The 16,382-nt window shown below is 37.1% G+C and overlaps 1 protein-coding gene across 8 annotated transcripts in view; it reads right to left on the reverse strand.

Annotated features, from left to right (window-relative positions):
• The window catches only part of COG5 (component of oligomeric golgi complex 5), a 373,684-nt gene that overhangs the window by 265,915 nt on the left and 91,387 nt on the right, over positions 1–16,382 (reverse strand). The window lies entirely within an intron of this gene.

Consider the following 16,382-nt stretch of genomic DNA (forward strand, 5'->3'; position numbering starts at 1 on the left):
AAAGATAAACACTACTGCCAGTCTTTTGGTTGTTCAACAAGAAGGCCTGGACAACGAGAACACCTTTTCTTGATTGCTTCCATTGTTGGTTTGTCCCTGAAGTCAGTACCTTGCCTTAACGTTATTTTGATATCAGACAATGCCCCTGGTCACCCAGAACCCCATGAGGTTCAACATCTAGGGCATCAAGTAGACTACCTGCTCCCAACCACAACAACTCTAATTCAACATCTAGATCTGGTGTGATAAGGACCTTTAAGGCTCATTACACATGGTACTCTATGAAAAGGGCTGTCAATGCTATGGAAGAGAACTCCAACAGAGAGAACACAATTTAAGTCTGGAAGGATTACACCATTGAACATGCCATCGCTGTTATAGAAAAAGCCATGAAAACATCAAGCCTGAATCAATAAATTACTGCTGGAGAAAACTGGATCCAGATGCTGTGCATGACTTCACAGGATTTACAGCAGAGCCAATCAAAGAAACCATGAAAGAGATCATAGATATGAGAAAAAAGTGGCAGTGGTGAAGGGTTTCAGGAGTGTTTCCAAAGCAGTGCCAGAAGATGAGGAAGAAGATACAGAAGAAGCAGTGGCAGAAAACAAATTGACATTAGACAATCTAGCAGAATGGTTCCAATTATTCAAGACTACTTTTGACTTCTTTTATAACATGGACCCTTCTACGTTACAGGTGCTGAAACTAAAGTAAATGGTGAAAGGATTGGTACCATGCAGAAACATTTTTAGGGAAATGAAAAAGCAAAAAAGTCAGACAGAAATTGCCATGTATTTCTGTCAAGTTACATTGAGTGTGCCTGCCTTTCCTGCCTACTCTTCTACCTCCTCCATCTCTTCTGCCTCTGTGACCCTAAGACAAAACCGAATCTTCTTCTTCCTCCTACTCCTCAGCCGACTCAACATGAAGACGATGTGAATGAAAATCTTTGATGATCCACTTCCAATTAATGAACATTAAATATACTTTCTCTTTCTTATGATTTTCTTAATAACATTTTCTTTTCTCTAGCTTATTTTACTGTAAGAATGCAGTATATAATACAAATAACATACAAAATATGTGTTAATCAACTATTTATGTTATTGGTAAGGCTTCCAGTCAACAATTGGCTATTAGCAGTTAAGTTTCTGGGGAGTCAAAAGTTACAGATGGATTTTTGACTGCATGGGAGTCAGCATCCCTAGCCCCCACATTGTTTAAGGGTTAACTATGTACATATAATTATCCCTCACAGAACCATTGCTCCTAAGAATGATTCAGTGAGTAGACCTACTATCCATTTAATTTTCCAAGTGAGCCCTACTTCAACCACAACTCACTGCTTCTATATCTCCTTAAAACAGATCCCACTATTTTGTTCCATCCTCAATGCTACTACCTTAATTCTTATCACCATGAACTCTTGCCTGGCATGCTGGACTTCCCTATCTCTAATTATGCTCCCAATATTCCAATCCATTTGACATTGTTGCCAGAGTGATCTTTCTAAAATGCAAGTTCGATTACATTACTCCCTTGGAGTCATCAATGCTCTCCTGTGAAAGTTGAAATTCCCTAATATGGCTTGGATGGCCATATAATATTTGGCCCTATCTCTCAACGCTTCCCTGTCTGATATGGTTTGGCTGCATCCCCACCCAAATCTCACCTTGAATTGTAACTCCCACAATTCCCACCTGTCATGAAAGGAACCCGGTGGGAGGTAATTGAACCGTGGCAGCAGGTCTTTCCCATGCTGTTCTCTTGATAGTGAATAAGTCTCACAAGATCTGATGGTTTTGAAAATGGGAGTTTCTAATGGTTTTAAAAATGGGAGTTTCCTTGCACAAGCACTCTCTTTGCCCCCTTTCATCCATGTAAGACAGGACTTTCTCTTCCTTGCCTTTCTCCATGATTGTGAGGCCTCCCCAGCCATGTGGAACTGTAAGTCCATTAAACCGTTTTTTCTTCCCAGTCTCGGGTATGCCTTTATCGACAGTGTGAAAACGGACTAATACACTGTCCTTCTTTTCTTGCATTCCCCATCTTTAATTTCTTCTAGGAAAGGCTGTCTCTTTGTATGATACACCTTCACCAATCTGAACAAGCACCCATACCCCTGATCTGGCAAATACTTGAGTATTCTTGATATCTAGTTTATCCACTTCCTCTGGAGAGCTTTCCATGATCACTTCCCTGCAGACTAGTGTCTGTCTTATGTGATTGCATAGCACCTTATACTTAATCTTTAGTACTGCACTTACTGTATACTATCATAGTGTATTCATCTGCATCTTTTACTAAACTACAAATGCATTGTCATTGTTCCCTTAGCACCTTATACCGTATTGGACACACAGAATGTAATGAATATTTGTTAAATGTTTAACCAAGCAATCAGACCTTCCTATGGTGATTTTCAAAATAATCTGAACAATAGTCATATGTCTACAAAATAAAAGTGAGTAAGCATTACAACTGAAAGTACAGGAGTTAAATCTCTCATATTAATATAGTACATTCAATAGATATAAACAATAGGAATTTCAAGATTTTCCCAGTTTTTAAATGTGAGTCTTGAGAGTTGCTGCATATGGTATTAATAATGAGAATCTGAGGAATATATAGATAACTAACAAGGATGAAATTGGTAACGTAAGCAAAGCTAAGCTCATACATTAGCTAAATGACTCTCTTCCTGAACATCAGCAAAATCAAATGTATTTTATACTCTTGTCTCAGCAAATAAACAAGTTACTATAAATTAAGAATCTTCTATAACGAGGAAGGAACAATCAAAATCTCAAACGTAAAATCACCTAATGTTTTCACAGAGCAATTTCCCCCAGATTACATCAGTCAAATAACACTTTTGCTGGTCTCCTTTCTAAAGCTAGTAAAACAATGGTATTTTTAACTTATCTGAAATATCTTCATTACATCACATATTCAAAAACAGAGCACAATATGGCACAGATTTTGATTCTACTAGTATAAGAGTTCATCTGTGATTCAAAAGATTCAAATACTTAACACAGCTATTATAATACCAATAAACTGTCTTTATTCTAGGCTAAATGTTTCCAAATCCAAGTGCAATGTCAAATATGAATTTAAAAATATTAAATTATTGTATTACTGATCCTTCAGATGATTCATACCACATTTCTTCAATTTTGAATAATTCTGAGTTATGCTTGTATATGTGAAATATCCAAATCAAAACAAATAAGAAATTTACTCAAATAGATAAAAAAATTCATTGATGATACTATTTTAAGTTCATCAAAAAGGGAAATATTCAACAGTAAAAGACTATTTCCAAACTAATTCAATATGACAAAAGCAAGCAATTAAAATTTAAGACACAAGCAGTTGCCTAGTGTATATAATTGAAAAATAATAAAATTATGCTTAATATCTAAACATAGAATCTAGTATGATGAAACCACTTAAAAGAACAACATGAATACAATCCTTGAAAGCTTAAAATGATTTTAAATTTGAATTTAACTCTGAAAAAATGATATGAAATCTGAAAAGTAAAATCTACAGATGGAAGTCTAGTACTGTGTGTTTTACCTCTGGGAGTTGCAGGCTGCACCATGATTCTATTCTTACATTACAAATCTGTTGTGTGGGGAGCGGGGGAGGAATAACTGTATTACAGGGAAAAAAGAATAGAACAAATTGTTGTAAGAACATGTAGTTTTTTAATGTGTCTTTATTCTTGACAAGTAATCTTATTCTTTAAAGTATTTTTTATATAAATGGACTTATCTATATTTAAAACACCTAATGCCCTTTGTGTTTCTTAGTATAAGGATGATCCTGAAGAGGCCACTGCTACTTAACTCACATTATAGTTTTTTTAAACCCATAGTATCATAAGAAAAATGAAAAAAGAGATTCTTTTGTATTTTTCCTTCCCCAACATAAACCAAAACACCAATGCAAACCACTATCAAGGAGAGGAAAGGAGAGCTGCTGGTTAGGACAGCAGCTGTGTTGAAGCTCAGAAAAGACATGCGTTGGCAGATTTGTGAGGTGACGCCTGCAACACAATGTGCCTAGATCTAGTCTGATTCCTAAAATTAAAAAGAAAAAAAAATCTGTACTTGATATTTTGCCTTTTAGAGAGTATTTCCTTCCCCATCACAGAAGATTTTTGCTTGAGATGTTCTAATATGTCTTAATATGTTGTCACTGGAGGAAAAAAAGCTGTTAATTTATGAAACAAAGAAAATGTGGCCAAGATTGACTCAGAAATGAGTATGTAAAACACCTTATACCTAAGTACTTTATTACAGTTTAAAGACCATTATTTTTTCTATTTGCAATTTAAACTCAACTAAAAGTACATAATAAGATAAGCTGTCGTGGTAGATGGCATGAATACAAAATTTAAAGTAGCAGGAATAAAGTGAGAACAGAGCATGTTAACAGAGTATAGCTGGAAGAGTCAGGGAAGATAATACATAGGAGTGCAAACTAGAACAACGTGTGAATGAATCTGGAAGGGGAATCCACAAAGTGGGTTTAGGCTTAAATGAAAGGACATGCATCTATCTTCCCTCAACACAAGAATAAAATATGGACAAATAATTGAAGGTCTAGATACACTTTTAGATGAGATGCACAGGAAGCAAAAAGTTGATAAAATTTATTTGTTTTTTGCAATAAAGTAAGAGGTAAGGTCTTCCGGTAAAAATGAAAGGGGAAGGCTATGTGAACAAAGTGGTGGTGGTCTCAGCCCTCAAGCTGAGAATGTTTTTACATTTTTAAAAGGTCAAAAAAGAAAACAAAGAATATGTGACACAGACTATTTACAGCCCACAAAGCCTAAAATATTTATTACCTGGCCTTTTGCAGAAAAAGTTTGCTAATTGATGGTATATATAATAACACCTGAGAGAAAGAGAGAGAAATGACGAGATCACAAGGCATAAATTTGTATAGTTTATGATTTTTTTCTCCAGCACATAATCTTTTCCTCCAACAACAAAAAAATTATGGAAGCATTTATGAAAGAAAACTGTCCAGAGCAGATCTGTTGTTTGTTTTGTTTTTGAGACAGTCTCACTCCATCACCTAGGCTGGAGTGCACTGGTGCTATCTCTGCTCACTGCAACCTCTGCCTCCTGCATTCAAGCAATTCTTGTGCCTCAGCCTCCCAAGCAGCTGGTACTACAGACACACACCACCACACCTGGCTAATTTTTTTTTATTTTTAGTAGAGAAAGGGTTTCCCCATGTTGGCCAGGCTGGTCTCGAACTCCTGACCTCAAGTGATCGGCCCGCCTCGGCCTCCCAAAGTGCTGAGATTACAGGCATGAGCCACTGTGCCTGGGCCAGAGCAGATATTTTAAACATCAAGAATCAGACTTGCATGATTCAGAATATTACTAACCTACTGGCTCTAACATAAGAAACAAGGAGTAAAAAGTAAAACAACCACCAAAGATTTTCAATAACTTTAAGACAAAACTTTAAGATACCAGTAAAACAAATGCCTAAAGGTAGTTCATAATTGCTAAAAGAAGTGCCATGACAATTAAGTTTTAAAAACAGATTTAAAACTTCTACTTCCAACCTAACAGAATAATTGGTATAGGATTTAGCCTAGCAACTAGAAAATGGGACAGAATTTACGAAACTACTCTTTTCAGATATTAGACAGCAGGCAATGCAGGACTGTGATCCCTAAAAAAATAGCTTTCGGCTAAATATACTTTCCCCTATAATGTAAGGGGAAAACCTCAGTAAACACAATGAACTCAATTAGTTGAAGGGACAAATTTGAGTTAAGGAAGGCTGAGAAAGCTGGAATTCTCAGGTCAGAATAACAGAAAAAAGGTAAGCTAAGCAGAGAAACAGTACCAGAAAATTCTATATAGGGACTCTTGAATCTTCAAAGAAATACTAAGTTATAAATTTACACAGTGAGACTCAAAAAGGCCAGGCAAAGAACCACTACCAGAAAATGTGCAAAACTGATCAACTCTCAAACTCACAGGATACTGCAAAATATTCTAGCTTGGAATGCTAAAAAGGGAGATACCATTAAATAACAGGAGCATTCAATATGGCTCTATGAAGGAGTATGCCTTAACAGTAGGGCTAAACTAGCCTTAGAATAAATGTTCCTCTAAAGCTGCCCTAATATAGCTTAAAAACAATCGTGAGGCCGGGCGCGGTGGCTCACGCTTGTAATCCCAGCACTTTGGGAGGCCGAGGCGGGCGGATCACGAGGTCAGGAGATCGAGACCACGGTGAAACCCCGTCTCTACTAAAAATACAAAAAAATTAGCCGGGCGTGGTGGCAGGCGCCTGTAGTCCCAGCTACTCGGAGAGGCTGAGGCAGGAGAATGGCGTGAACCCAGGAGGCGGAGCTTGCAGTGAGCCGAGATTGTGCCACTGCACTCCAGCCTGGGTGACAGAGCGAGACTCCGTCTCAAAAAAAAAAAAAAAAAACAATCGTGAAAGGATCAAGCTGATCCACAAGTAACTTAATTGCCTTATAGAACAAAGTACAACATTCACTAATGGATAACAAAATCCATTCATAGTATTCAAATAACACGACCAGCACCCAATAACAAATTATTAGAAATACTAGGATGCAAAAAAGATGACAAAATTACAAGACAAAGATATTAAAATATCTATTAAAAGTACATTCACAGATTTAAAGAAACACATGAACACAATAGAGAGAAATTACAACCATAGAAATTAATCAAATAAAACTTTCCAGAGCTGAAAAACATGATATTTGAACTGAAAAGTTCCTCAGAGGGACTTAACAACAAATCAGACACTATAAAAGATTAAAAAGAGTGATGAAACAGGAACCAGAGCAACCAAAACTACCCAAATTAAAACTATGAGGAAAAAAAAAAAAAAGCATCAATGACATGTGGAAAAATACCAAGTCTAAAATATAAGTTTTTGTTTGTTTCTTTGTTTTTTTGAGACAGAGTCTCACTCTGTCGCCCAGGCTGGAGTGCAAGTGGCGCAATCTCAGCTGACTGCAAGCGCCGCCTCCCAGGTTCACGCCATTCTCCTGGCTCAGCCTCCCAAGTAGCTGGGACTACAGGTGCCCGCCACCACGCCCAGCTAATTTTTTGTATTTTTAGTAGAGATGGGGTTTCACCGTGTTAGCCAGGATGGTCTCGATCTCCTGACATCATGATTCCCCCCCCGCCTCAGCCTCCCAAAGTGCTGGGATTACAGGCCTGAGCCACTGTGCCTGGCCTAAAATAGGAGTTTTTGAAGTCTAAGAAAGAGAATAATGTTCTAAGGAAAAAAAGTATTTGAAGAAATAATGAAATAATTTTTTCAAATTTGATGAAAAAACAAAAACAACAAATAACAATAGCAGCAACAACCACAACAAAAACACTGATCCACGAATATCAGTGAACCCCAAGCAAGGAAGGAGAGTACACACAAAAAATTACACCAAGGTACATCACAATGAAAATTATAAAAACAATGAAATAAAGAGGAACTCTTAAAAGAAGCCAGAGGAAAGAAGATACATCACAGAACTGAGGAACAAAGATAAGAATGATCACAGACTTCGCATCAGAAACCAAGCATGCCATAAAACAACAAAATATTTTTTTAATGATGGAAGAATAAAGTGTATAGAGCTATTATTGAGTGAAAGTCAAAAATGAAGACAAAAAGAACACACGTTGACAAGAAAAACAGAATTTGTTGCAAACAACCCTGCACTACAAAAGCTGTCACAGCAAGTTCTTTAGGCTGATGGAAAATATACCAGAAGGTATCTCTGATGTACAAAAAGAAATGAACAATGCCATTGTAAATATGTGGATAAACATAAACTTTTTAAAAAACTGAAAGATAACTGGCTATTTAAAACAAAAATAGTGACACTGTATTATGAAGTAAAAAACAGCAGAAAAGATGGAAGGGGCCAATAGAAATTATATTGTATTAATAGTAAGGTTCTAACATTATACATGATGTGCTATTGCTTGAAACTAGACTGTGATAAGCATGTATATCGAAAAACCTAAAACAACCATTAAAACAAGAAAACTAAAAAACATAGCTAAGCCAGGTGCAGTGGCTCACATCTGTAATCCCAACACATTGGGAGGCCAACACAGAAGGATCGCATGAGGCCAGGAGTTGAAGACCCCAGCCTTAGGCAACATAGCAAGATTCCATCTCTACAAAAATACACAAAAATTAGCCAGGTGTGGTGGTAAGTGCTTGTAATTCCAGCTACTCAGGAGGCTGAGGCAGGAAGATCACTTGAGCCCGGGAAGTCAAAGTTGCAGTGAGCCAAGATCGTTCCACTGCATTCCAGCCTAGGCAACAGAGTGAGAATTCAGGTACTTCATGTACATAATATATATGTACATATATATATATAATATATAATATTATATAATATATATATTATATATATATATATATGTACATATATATACACACACATTTATATTATTATATATATACAACTAATAAGTCAGCAGAGAAGGTAAAATGGAATTATAAAAATTACTCACTCCAAAAAAGGGTAGGAAAGAGAAAAAATGAACAAGGAATACATGGAACAAACAGAACAAATGAGAGGCAGAAGATGTAACCCTAACCGTATGAAAATTAGATTAAATGCAAATACTCTGCACTCTAATTAAAAGACAAAAATCAAATTGGATTTAAAAAGCAAAAACAAACCATTACTATCAACAGAAAATACACCTCAAAAATGTACAAGTTAGGTTAAAAGTGAAGGTTAAAAAATAACCTATATATATGATGCAAACTATATAGAATGAACCTGGAATAGCTATACTGATAGGAGAAAAGGGTTATCATCGAGCACAAAGACACGTATTTCATAGCAATCCTAAATGTGCATGCGCCTGATAAAAACACATGCAACAAAAACCAGATGAAGTCAAAAAACTAAAACTGACAAATCCGCAATTATAGGTGAGGATTTCACAACTCCTTTTTTCAGTTAAAAAAAAAAAAAAAAAAAAAAATTATCCTCATTTTAAATGTTAATAGAACAGGGCCAGGTGTGGTGGCTCATGACTATAATTCCAGCACTTTTAGAGGCCAGGGCAGGAGGATCCTTGAGCCCAGCAGTTTAAGACCAGCCTGGGCAACACAAGGAGACCCCATATCTACTGGAAAAAAAAAAAAAAGCCAGGTATGGTGGTACACACCTATGGTCCCAGCTACCTGGGAGGCTGAGGCAGGAGGATTGCCTGAGCCCAGGAGGTTGAGGCTGCAGTGAGCTGTGACAGCACCACTGTACTCCTGCCTGGGTGATGCAGCAAGACTCTGGCTCAGGGGGAAAAAAAAAGTTAATAGAACGGTAAAAACAATATCGCTAAGGCTAGAGAAGATTTTACAGTACTATCATTAACTTGACCTGTTTGACATTTATAGAACACCACTCCTAACAATGAGAGAAAGCACATTATTTTCAAGAGTACACAGCACAATCACCAAGATAGATTATACACTGAGCCATTAAACTAACTTAAACAAATTTAACAGAACAGAAATCATACAAATCATGTTCTCTGACCATAATGAAATTAAATTAGAAACCAATAACAAAAAACTTTGAAAAATCACCAAGTATTTAAAAATTAGAAAATACACTTGGCCAAGCACGGTGGCTCATGCCTGTAATCCCTACACTTTTGGAGGCTGAGGTGGGAGGATTGCTTGAGTCCAGGAGTTCAAGACCAGCCCAGGCAACACAGTGAGACCCTGTCTCTACAAAAAATACAAAAATTACCTGGGCCTGGTGGCACATGTCTGTAGTGCCACCTCCTTGGAAGGGTGAGGTGGGAGAATCTCTTGAGCCCAGGAGGTCAAGGCTACAGTGAGCAGTAATCGTATCACCCTGGGTGAGAGAGCAAAACTCTGCCTCAAAAAGAAAAAAAAACACAACATACTTTGAAATAACCCATGTAACAGCAAAGAGATACTTCAGGAAAATTAGAACGCATACTGAACTAAGCGACATAAAATAAAACATCCAAAGTTGTGGAATGCTGGTAAAACAATACTGAACCACATATTAAAAAAAATTAAAATTGATGAAAGAAACTTTTACCAAAGTAGAGAAGAAAGGAAATATTAAAGAGTAGAAATCAATAAAACAGAAAAAGAACATAAAACATTGTTCATTAAGAACAAAGAAATCAAAAACTAATTATTTCTGAAGATTGAGAAAATTGGTAAACTTGTAGGCAAACTCAAAAAGAAAAAAAAGATGATACAAATTGTCAAATATCAGTAACGAAAGGGAAGATATCTGTACAGATCCTATAGATAATTAAAATACAATAAGGAAATATTAAAAACAAGTTGATGTTAATAAATTTAGCAACTTTTAAATGTAAACTGATTATTCAAAAGATACATATCATCAAAACACAGAATAGAAAATATGAATCTATTAAATAATTTGAATTTATAATTTAAAACTTTGAACAACATAAAACCTCTTGGCTCAAATGTCTTCTCTAGTGAATTTTATTAAACATTTAAGAAAGGACTAACTCTGATTTTACAAAAACATTTTCAAAATTAGAGAAAAAGAACATCTTTCAACTCATTGGAGTCCAGCATTGCCCCGATTCCAAAACCAGATCAAAATATTACAATAAAAGAAAATGACAGACCAATAGGCCTTATGACTACATAGGCAAAAGATTTTGAAAAAACAATTGTCGATACAATCATGCAATATCTAAAAAGGTAGTACTACCAAAATAGGTTTATGTCAAAAATGCAAGGTTGGCTTAACATTAAAAAAAATAAATCCATGTAATCTATCATGTTACTAGATTAAATGAGAAAAACCATATGAACTCTCATTAAATGGAAAAAATCTTAAATAATGTAATATGCATTCCTGATAAAAATTCTCAACAAACTAAGAAGGAAACTTTATCAACCTGAAAAATGATATCCATAAAAACCCTATACCTAGCATCAAACCTAATAATGAAAGATTGAATACTTTTCCCCTGAAGACATGAAAAAAAGCAATTATGTCTGCTTTCACCATTTCTACTCAATATTACTTGTGGTCTTGGCTACAACAATAAGGCAAGACCAAAACAGATTTAAGATTGAAAAGGATGACATAAATCTTTGTTTATTCAAATATAATTCTGTAAGAAAGAAACTGTAAGGAATCAAGAAAGGAATAAATAAATGAGTTTGGCAAAATCATATGGTTTAAGTTCAATATTCAAAATTCAACAGTATTTCTTTATATAAACAAAATCAAAATTTTAAAATATTGTTTATAATAGTATCAAAAATGTTATGAGTCCAGCACTACCCAACTTGACAAAATGTGTGAGACCTCTACACTGAAAATTACAAAATATTACTGAGAGAAATTAAAGACAACCTAAATAAGTGGAGAAATATACCATGTTTAAAGATCAGAGGACTGAATACAAAGGTGTGAATGTTCCCTAACAGATAGACAGGTTCATTGTGGTATCAATTAAAATCCCAGCTTCCATATGAGATGCACGAAGCTAGACAGAACATAGCTCACACTGTAACTACAAAAAAGAACAAGGGAAAAACAAATAATCTACAAACAGAAACTTCTTAAACTCATCAGAGTGCTGAGGTTACTGGAAAACCAACCAATCCAAATTCTAATGAAAGGCAGGACACATGGGACATGAGCACTTGAGTACCTAGGGAAGACAATACTAGACACCAGTAAGAATAATTCAGTCAAAACTGTTAATGAATTGCTAAAGGCTGTGTGTGTGTTCGCAAGAAAATACAGAAGTGAGGGAATCTACAGACACAAAGGGAATTCATACCCATTCACGGACTTTTGCAAAGTTCTCACCAGATGTTTACAAGCATACACAAAAAGACTGAGTGTATGGTGAAAGGCCTGAGAAAGCATTTGTCATGGTGCAGGCTTGGGGGAAGCATGAAGTCACTGAGCGAAAGCATGAAGTCCAGGTTGGATCCTTTCTACCATCTTTAATATGGGGGGTAAGGGGTCAGAGGGGAGCCTTAAACCCCAGAGGGAAAGGCAACAACCCCATTATGCTTTGAGCACTGTTGAAAACACATTAGAACTAGGAGAAGAAAAATGCCTAAAAAAAAAAAATCTTTAGCCATGAAGGAGGAAAAGGAATTCATCCTACAGGTGGAAGCAGGGGTAGGACACTGATTGAAGTACCTATTCCCAAAAACCAGGACACAATGATTGCCCAGATTATTGTGGTGGATTTATTACCATATCTGATACAATAACGAATCCAGGTAGAAATGATGGCAATCTGGGAGGTACAGGTTTGAGTAAGCCAGACTGTCTGACTGGCAACTATAACTTGTTTTCACAGTTTGCAGTCCCAAAGAAAAGTTGTTTTTAATCTGTTAGTCTTCTAACAGCAGACCTGAAGGTTAGGCTATTGGCAACAGGCCAGGAGCCAGTAAAAATATAACAAGGTTAATCAAGGGGCATATTGGTCAAAGCTTAAGAATGGAGTTATAGAACCCACTCTCACTTTTCTGTAGCTGGCACTGACCCTGAACAACTCCATCAGCTTTTAATTGGGCTGAACAGTAAGTGAAACAGGCCCAGGCATTTACAAGAAATTCCTTAAATCCAGGGCCGAAATGAGTCAATTGCTTTGCTTCAGGTGGCAAAGTGAGAAATAAGCTTTTCCCCAAAACGGGTAGGTTCTACTTCACGGAAAGCCAAAATGATACTAAGGCCAGGCCAGCTGCATCTGCCTTTTCAAAAGAGATGCACTTGGTAGCTGGGTCAGGCAGGTGGCACTGCTGTACTGGGAAATGGTTGAGTTCTCCAGCAGTCACGGAGCCTTTAACCAAAGTTGTGATTTTCTTTTCTTCCCTCCTGGGATGATACATTATTTTTGCTGAATCACCCAGGGAGGGGAAAGGGGACAGGGGAACACTTCTCTACATGCAGCAGCCCATGAATAGGAGAATCTCCTCTGAATCTATAAGTATTCATAGTGTAAGAACATAAAATTATCAATACCAATTATACATTTAGCAGAGGAACCCAAAACAATAGTACACTGAATAGGCCCAGAGGCTCCATCTACATTTTAGCTTTTTAAAATTTGAGTGTTTTACCCCCTGTGGGAACACAGACCAAGGAATTTAACATATGCACAAAAGGGACTACAGCCACAGCTGCCAGGAGACTACATTATTTCCTAACCAGGAGCATAGGGAAGACAAGGTAGCGGGGGAATCTATCCGGCAGAGGACTGTGGTGGTGGGAAGGCTTTTCTTCTGCTTTGGTTTCTCACTCCAGGGTGACGCTGTGCTCCTGGAAGTGCTTGGGCCTAGGGGTCTCTAATTTGCCCCTGTGCATGCTGCTAGAACTCCACCCTGCAGTCCTCAGTGCCTTCAGCCTACCTTGACAACTACTGTGCTTTTTCCCCACAGGACCACGTAGGATGGTGAATTGAGCATCTCTATTCAACAGAGCTAAAAAAGTCTGAATTCCTCTCCCTCCCTGAGGTTCCCTACCATATTTGGCTTTTATCTTAAGCAGCTAAGGTTAGAATAGAGGGGGGAGAGAAAAATGAGAGTCCACAAAGTGAAAGAGCAGCTATGTACCAGTCAGCAAGACTGCATTTACGTTCAAGTGGCTGCCCACTCAGACTCCACAAATGAACTTATAATATACTTAGTCTACCCAAAGCTCCACATCCTCATTGCTGACATCTTTTATGTCAGCTCTCAGAAGCCCTTCATTCAGCAGCTACAGCCATACTGCCTTTTGCCTTAGGGCCCTGAGGCTTGCTGTTTTGTTGATATAATAATAGTTTTTCCTTCTCCAGCCTACAGAGTGAGCAATAACCAAGGCACTATTTGAGCAGCTTCATTTATTTCCACCCCTCACTGCTTAGCCTCAAAAAATTCATTAACAGGCAGGTCGTTAGGAGACTCTTACTCTGTACTACTACCCCACCACTTAAAGAAGAGCATTTGCTACTGGTCTCCTATCCTCTAAACCAGCCCACACGAGCCTGTCATTTCTCTTACAGGAAACCATATCTCTGTCAACATCATATGCTTGTAGCCAAAAATGTCAAAAACTGTTTAGGGTCTGGGATTCTACCCTATTTATAAGCTGTGAAGCCAGCCTGTTACTGTTTCATGGATGCTAACATAAGATGTAAGATGACTGGGACCAAACCAAAGAACTGTATTACCCATGATGCAGCAAGCAGTATGAGCATGATATCAGTGAAAATTCACCTTGCCCTCCAAGTCCCTGGCAAAGGGACTGTGGATGCTCTGTATACTATGGGTTTTTTCACAGCTGAAGAGCACTGAGCTTGGGAAAGTTGCCATTTTTATAACAAAGAAAAGCAAGTCTGCTGGTATTCTATTTGTCTAGGGTGTCATTACTTCATTCCTCAAGGTTGCTAGCTACAACCCCTTCCTGAGAAATGGATGGGGTAAAGAGTAGTTCTGTTAGGGCTTTGCAGTCTCAGCATATCCAGCAAGAATGTTCAGGGATATTCAGGGCTTATAGGGATTGTTCCTCCCAACACACTCCCATTCAACTTAATACTAGAGGTCCTAGGCAGTACAAGAAGGCAAGAATATAAATAAGTCTCACATGTTTCAGGAAAAAGTAAACTATCTCTATTTGCAGACAATTGTCTATATAGAAAATACCATGGAATTCACACAAAAAACTCCCAAGACTAATATATGAATTTAGTAAAGTTGCAGGATATGAGTTGAATATGATCCTAAGTACATATACTAACAATAAACAATTGGATTTTTTTAAAAATTAGGTGCTACTTCAATAGCACTAAAGAAATAATTAAATACAAATCTAACAAAATATCTGCAGGATCTACAGGCCAAGAACTACAAAATATTGACAAAATAAATTTAAAAAGCCCTAAAAATAGTAGAGATACTATGTTCATAAGTTAGAAGACTCAATACTGTTAAGATGTCATTTCTTTCCAAACTGATCTACAGATTCTCTGCAATACCAATCAAAATAACAGCAGGGCTATTGCACCCCTAAACAGAGATCAGAAGGTAGCAGTAACTGAAGATATACTGCTGAATATACCTGGCAGAAAGACACCAGTGATTACGGTCTTTAAGAATTATTGTAGCCTTGTAGTATAGTTTGAAGTCAGGTAGCGTGATGCCTCCAGCTTTGTTCTTTTGGCTTAGGATTGACTTGGCGATGCGGGCTCTTTTTTGGTTCCATATGAACTTTAAAGTAGTTTTTTCCAATTCTGTGGAGAAAGTCATGGGTAGCTTGATGGGGATGGCATTGAATCTATAAATTACCTTGGGCAGTATGGCCATTTCACGATATTGATTCTTCCAAACCATGAGCATGGAATGTTCTTCCATTTGTTTGTATCCTCTTTTATTTCATTGAGCAGTGGTTTGTAGTTCTCCTTGAAGAGGTCCTTCACATCCCTTGTAAGTTGGATTCCTAGGTATTTTATTCTCTTTGAAGCAATCGTGAATGGGAGTTCACTCATGATTTGGCTCTCTGTTTGTCTGTTATTGGTGTATAAGAATGCTTGTGATTTATACACCATGGAATATTATGCAGCCATAAAAAAGGATGAGTTCATGTCCTTTGTAGGGACATGGATGAAACTGAAAACCATCATTCTCAGTGAACTATCGCAAGGACAAAAAACCAAACACTGCATGTTCTCACTCATAGGTGGGAATTGAACAATGAGAACACACGGACACAGGAAGGGGAACATCACACTCTGGGGCCTGTTGTGGGGTGGGGGGAGCGGGGAGGGATAGCATTAGGAGATATACGTAATGCTAAATGAGGAGTTAATGGGTGCAGCACACCAACATGGCACATATATACATATGTAACAAACCTGCACATTGTGCACATGTACCCTAAAACTTAAAGTATAATAATAATAAAATTAAAAAAATAAAAAAAAGAATTATTAAACTCTTAAAATGCATTCATTTTCCCACATGGATGACTCAAGTAGTATAGTGGACGTTACTCAGTCTATAGTAGAACTATAGCCTATAGTAAAACTCTGCCATTCTCAGGCTCTTTATATAAAGAATGGCAGCCTTCTTACAAAAATGTTATGTATCTAACTAGTATCAATAACAGAGCACTAGATTGTAGACAGTCAGCTATGTCCCCCAGCAGAGCATAAGAGTCATAACAGCACAAAAGAGGGGAATTGACATAGCTTTGTTAAATATGTAATCTAGTTGATCAATGGACTTGGCCTCAGGACACAAAATTAATTTGATTCTGCATAACTTAAGAGTAAGAGAATTATGCAAAGAAAAAA

The sequence above is a fragment of the Symphalangus syndactylus genome, chromosome 6 (genome assembly GCF_028878055.3).
Source record: "Symphalangus syndactylus isolate Jambi chromosome 6, NHGRI_mSymSyn1-v2.1_pri, whole genome shotgun sequence".
NCBI lineage: Eukaryota > Metazoa > Chordata > Mammalia > Primates > Hylobatidae > Symphalangus > Symphalangus syndactylus.